Source organism: Zingiber officinale, chromosome 1A, assembly GCF_018446385.1.
Source record: "Zingiber officinale cultivar Zhangliang chromosome 1A, Zo_v1.1, whole genome shotgun sequence".
NCBI lineage: Eukaryota > Viridiplantae > Streptophyta > Magnoliopsida > Zingiberales > Zingiberaceae > Zingiber > Zingiber officinale.
The window spans coordinates 191,936,169-191,942,377 of record NC_055987.1 but is presented as its reverse complement, the minus strand read 5'-3'; positions in this window follow the sequence as shown (position 1 = coordinate 191,942,377).

Below are 6,209 nucleotides of genomic sequence, written 5' to 3'. Positions count from 1 at the left end.
ATGCTAGCAAGAATCGCTCGTTATAAGCCGATCAGAACCTTTATACCTCGAGTCTGAGCGGAACTTAGCGTCGGTCTAACAATATCGGCGGAGAATACGGATAATTGCAGTGTTGACGATATTCCGCTCGGATTATTTATAGACGCCGACGCGTCTCTCGATGTTTAACGTCGGAGTTCGACGGCACGGATATTTATAGCCGGGCGGCGCGGCTCTCGATCTTTAACGACGGAGCTCGTCGGTTCGTCCGCTCGGATCATTTATAGACGCCGGCTCGTCTCTCGATATTTAACGTCGGAGCTCGACGGCATGGATATTTATAACCGGACGGCGCGGCTCTCGATCTTTAACGACGGGGCTCGTCGGCTTTCCGCTCGGACGTTTATCGACGCCGGCTCGTCTCTCGATATTTAACGTCGGTGCTCGACGGCGCGGTCATTTATAGCCGGTCGGCGCGGCTCTCGATCTTTAACGACGGGGCTCGTCGGCTTTCCGCTCGGACGTTTATAGACGCCGGCTCGTCTCTCGATATTTAACGTCGGTGCTCGACGGCGTGGTTTTTTATAGCCGGTCGGCGCGGCTCTCGATCTTTAACGACGGGGCTCGTCGGTTCGTCCGCTCGGATCATTTATAGACGCCGGCTCGTCTCTCGATATTTAACGTCGGAGCTCGACGGCACGGATATTTATAGCCGGACGGCGCGACTCTCGATCTTTAACGACGGAGCTCGTCGGCTTTCCGCTCGGACGTTTATAGACGTCGGCTCGTCTCTCGATATTTAACGTCGGTGCTCGACGGCGCGGTTTTTTATAGCCGGTCGGCGCGACTCTCGATCTTTAACGACGGAGCTCGTCGGCACGGATATTTATAGCCAGTCGGCGCGGCTTTCGATTTTTAACGACGGGGCTCGTCGGCTTTCCGCTCGGACGTTTATAGACGCCGGCTCGTCTCTCGATATTTAACGTCGGTGCTCGACGGCGCGGTCATTTATAGCCGGTCGGCGCGGCTCTCGATCTTTAACGACGGAGCTCGTCGGCTTTCCGCTCGGACGTTTATAGACGCCGGCTCGTCTCTCGATATTTAACATCGGTGCTCGACGGCGCGATTTTTTATAGCCGGTCGGCGCGGCTCTCGATCTTTAACGACGGAGCTCGTCGGTTCGTCCGCTCGGATCATTTATAGACGTCGACTCGTCTCTCGATATTTAACGTCGGAGCTCGACAACACGGATATTTATAGCCGGACGGCGTGGCTCTCGATCTTTAACGACGGAGCTCGTCGGCTTTCCGCTCGGACGTTTATAGACGCCGGCTCGTCTCTCGATATTTAACGTTGGTGCTCGACGGCGCGGTTTTTTATAGCCGGTCGGCGCGGCTCTCGATCTTTAACGACGGAGCTCGTCGGTTCGGATATTTATAGCCGGTCGGCGCGACTCTACAGTTTAGCGTCTGGGCTAGACGACCTTCAAGGCTAACTCCTTACCAGGTCGAGCGACCTTGGCCTTCATAACTTATCTCGCGCTTGAACAGTCTTTGTGCCCGGCCGAACAGTACGGGTCATTTGCTTGCGAATCCAATCGGCTGGGAGGCCTTCGCTATTCGGGCACTTAGCTCGGATAATCCATATGCCCCTGCCGAACGGTAAGCCGCTCAGCGGAGAATACTCAATGTGTTTTCATCTTTTTGCTTCCTGAATCGCAAGTACATAGGTGACCAAAAAGTATATAAATTTATATTTAGCGCACCTTTCACCCAGCTTGGAGAACGTACTCCTGGCCGAACGGCTCAGGGTCTGCTTCGTCGAGCATTTTGGCTCGGATAATTTACCTCCGTCCGGAAGGTACTGGGTCTTCGATCCTCGAGCGCTTGGCTCGACCTATTTACCTCCGGCCGAACGACGCGGGGCCTTCGTTTCTTGATAATGCCTTATATTTGTTCTCTTGATTCTTCATTTCTGCATTTCCAGTATTCAGTCGAAAAAAGTACACAGGATGATTTACAGTGGTACACCTTTCATCCCGCCCGGTAAGGCTGGAGGTGGTTCGCGCTCCACGGCCTATCTAACTGCCGACCGTCCTCATCCTCCAAATAATACGCACCCGAGCGGAGCTTTTCGATGATTTTGAAGGGACATGCCCACGGAGCTTCAAGCTTGCCGACGTCGCCGACCGGTTTGACTTTCTTCCAGACAAGGTCGCCGACCTGGAATGATCGGGGAATGACGCGGCGGTTGTAGTTTTGCTTCATTCGTTGACGGTATGCCATCAGCCGAACGGATGCCTTGGCTCGCTCCTCGTCAATCAAATCCAGCTCCATGTTCCTCCGATCGGCGTTGCCTTCGTCGTATAATTGGACCCGGACGGACTCGACGCCGACTTCAACCGGAATGACTGCTTCGCCGCCGTACACCAGATGAAAAGGTGTGACGCCCGTTGCTTCCTTAGGAGTCGTCCGGATGGCCCATAAAACGCCCGGCACTTCATCCGGCCAACTTCCTCCCACGTGGTCGAGCCGAGCGCGCAGAATACGGAGAATTTCCCGGTTGGCTACTTCGGCTTGACCGTTGCTTTGGGGGTAAGCCACGGACGTGAAGTGTTGCTCGATGCCGTAGCTTTTGCACCAATCTTCTAGCACCTTCCCTGTGAATTGTCGCCCATTGTCGGAAACCAATCGGCGAGGGATACCGAACCTACAGATGATGTGTTGCCAGATGAATTTTTTGACCATCTGCTCGGTGATCCTGGCTAGTGGCTCGGCCTCCACCCACTTGGAAAAATAATCGACCGCCACCAGCAAAAATTTCCTCTGCCCGGTCGCCATCGGAAATGGACCCACAATATCCATTCCCCATTGATCGAAAGGACATGAAACGGCTGATGTCTTCATCTCCTCTGCCGGTCGGTGCGAGAAGTTGTGATACTTCTGGCATGAAAGGCACTTAGATACTGTCCGAGCGGCGTCCATTTGTAAGGTCGGCCAAAAGTATCCAGCTAGCAAAATCTTCTTGGCTAGTGATCGTCCGCCCGGATGTCCTCCGCATGATCCTTGATGTACCTCTTGGAGGATGTAAGCCGAGTCTTCCGAGCTCACACACTTCAACAGCGGGCGAGAGAAAGCCTTCTTGTAGAGCTGATCGCCGATGAGTGTGAACCGACCGGCCCTCCTCCTGAGCAGCTGGGCTTCATCCCGATCGGCAGGAGTGGTGCCCGAGCGCAAAAACTCCATGATGGGTGTCCTCCAGTCGTCCGGAAACATGAGGCCTTCCATCCGGTCAACATGTGCCACCAAAGATACTTGTTCAATTGGCTTCGGGATAATGACCGGCGTTATAGAACTTGCTAGTTTGGCCAACTCATCGGCTGCCTGGTTCTCCGTTCGGGGAATTTTCTGAATAAGAACCTCGCGGAAATTAGCTTTGAGTTTTTCAAAGGCCTCAGCATAGAGTTTAAGCCGGCTGTTGATTTCAAAGGTGCCAGACAGTTGCTGAGCGGCCAACTGTGAATCTGAATAAAGTGTCACCCGACCGGCTCCCACATGCCGTGCTGCCTGTAATCCGGCTATGAGGGCCTCATACTCTGCTTCATTGTTGGTAGCTTTGTAATCTAGCCGGACGGATAAGTGCATCTTTTCTTCTTGAGGCGAGAGCAGCAATATTCCAATCCCACTTCCGAGCCGAGTGGAAGACTCATCCACATATATTCTCCACAGAGCTTCCGGCTCTGGCTTTTGCACTTCGGTCACAAAATCAGCCAAGGATTGCGCTTTGATCGCCGAGCGGGGCTGGTATTGGATGTCAAATTCACTCAGTTCTGTTGTCCACTTGATGAGCCGTCCGGACACTTCGGGATTCAACAGTACTCTTCCTAGTGGACTGTTCGTCCGGACAATGATAGTGTGAGCCAAGAAATATGGTCGGAGGCGCCGAGCGGCTAGAACCAAAGCAAAGGCCAACTTCTCGAGCCCGGTGTAACGAGATTCAGCATCTTTTAAAATGTGGCTCAGAAAATACACCGGCTGCTCTTCGCCGCTCGCCTTTACAAGTGCTGAGCCCACAGCATGCTCAGTTGACGACAGATAAATATAAAGTGACTCACCCCCGATCGGCTTGGCAAGTATAGGCAGAGAATTAAGATAGGTCTTCAATTCTTCGAAGGCTCGGTCACATTCTTCATCCCACTGGAACTTAGTAGCCTTGCGCAGGATCTTGAAGAACAGTAGGCTCCGGTCGGCGGTTTTAGAGATGAATCTGGACAAAGCAGTTATCCGACCGGTCAACCGCTGCACTTCCCTTGTATTTCTGGGAGGCGGCATGTCTTGTAGAGCTTTCACTTTGCTGGGATTTGCTTCAATTCCCCGTTCGGTCACTATGTACCCCAAGAAACGCCCTCCTTTTGCTCCGAACAGGCACTTCTGGGGATTTAGCCTGACTCCATATTTGCGTAGCGTTCGGAAGGTTTCTTCCATGTCCTTGAAGAGATCGGCCGCTCGGACTGATTTGATAAGAATGTCGTCCACATAGACTTCCAGATTCCGCCCGATCTGCTCCCTGAACACTTTGTTCATCAAGCGTTGATAGGTGGCCCCGGCATTCTTCAATCCGAACGGCATCACATTGTAGCAATATGTGCCGTCGGCAGTCACGAAGCTAACTTTTTCTTGATCTTCACGGGTGAGCGGCACTTGATGATAGCCTTGGTAGGCGTCGAGCATACATATTAACTCGCAGCCGGCCGTAGAGTCCACCAGCTGATCTATCCGGGGCAGGGGATAAAAATCTTTGGGGCATGCTTTGTTTAAGTTCCGACTTGGAGACTAATACTACGTTAGCCAGCCAGCTCGGGAACTGCACCTCGCGTATGTGGCCGGCTTCCAGAAGTTTCTCTACTTCCGCCCGGATGATGGCATTCTGCTCGACACTGAAATCCCTTTTTCTCTGCTTCACTGGCCGAGCGTCCGGTCGGACATGCAACTCATGCTGCGCTATGCTCGGCGAAATTCCGGGCAACTCATGTGTCGACCAGACGAAGACATCATGATTTCGTTGGAGGCATTGGATCAGCTCCTCCTTCTGCTCCTCCTCCAGATCAGAGGCGATAAAAGTCGTGGCCTCCGATCGGGTCGGATGGATCTGAACCTCCTCCTTTTCATCATAAATTAAAGCAGGAGGTTTCTCGGTTATGGCGTGTACCTCGATCCGGGGCGCCTTCCGAGCGGAACAGGCTTCTGCTCGGATCATCTCTATATAGCACCGCCGAGCTGCTAGCTGATCTCCACGTACTTCTCCTACTTTGTCCTCCACGGGGAACTTGATCTTCTGATGGAAGGTTGAGACGACTGCTCGGAATTCGCTGAGCGCCGGTCGTCCCAAAATGACGTTGTAGGACGAAGGAGAGTCGACCACCACGAAGTTTATTGTCCTGGTCCTCCTGAGCGGCTCTTCTCCCAGTGAGGTAGCCAACCGGATCTGTCCGACCGGCTGCACTTCGTTACCCGTGAACCCGTAGAGCGGCGTTGTCATGGGCAGCAGCTCGGCTCGATCAATTTGCAGCTGATCGAACGCCTTCTTGAATATAATGTTGACCGAGCTCCCTGTGTCAACAAATATGCGGTGAATAGTGTAATTTGCTATTACCGCTTTAATGAGCAGAGCGTCGTCGTGGGGCACTTCTACTCCTTCTAAGTCTCCGGGCCCGAAAGTGATTTCCGGTCCACTTGCCCGCTCTTGGCTACAACCGACTGCGTGGATCTGTAGCTGTCGGACGCCTGCCTTTCTGTCTCTGTTGGAGTCTCCTCCAGTCGGCCCACCAGCAATAACGTTGATCTCGCCTCGGGAAGTATTGCTTCTATTTTCCTCTTCCCGAGCGGACGGCCGGGTTCGTTCTCTTGACGCTCGGCGATTCTCCTGCCTTGGAGATCGATGCCGATCGGGCGTCTGTTGATGTCGCCTTTCGGTGCGGGTCCGGTCGGCTTCATGGGTCCTTTGCCTCCTGTCGATGGAAGGAGACCGTCGTTCGACCTTCCTGGGAACGGGATTAGCCACGAAGGGAAAACTTCGACAATCCCTTGTGTTGTGCGTATCCGTCCGGTGGAAGGAGCAGAACATAGGGGTCCATTTCTTCTTTGGCTTGCTTCGAGCGGCAGCTACTTCTTGTACTTGGGACCTTACACGAGGGGAGCGGATTGCTTCGGCCCTTGGTCCCCTCGGCGGTT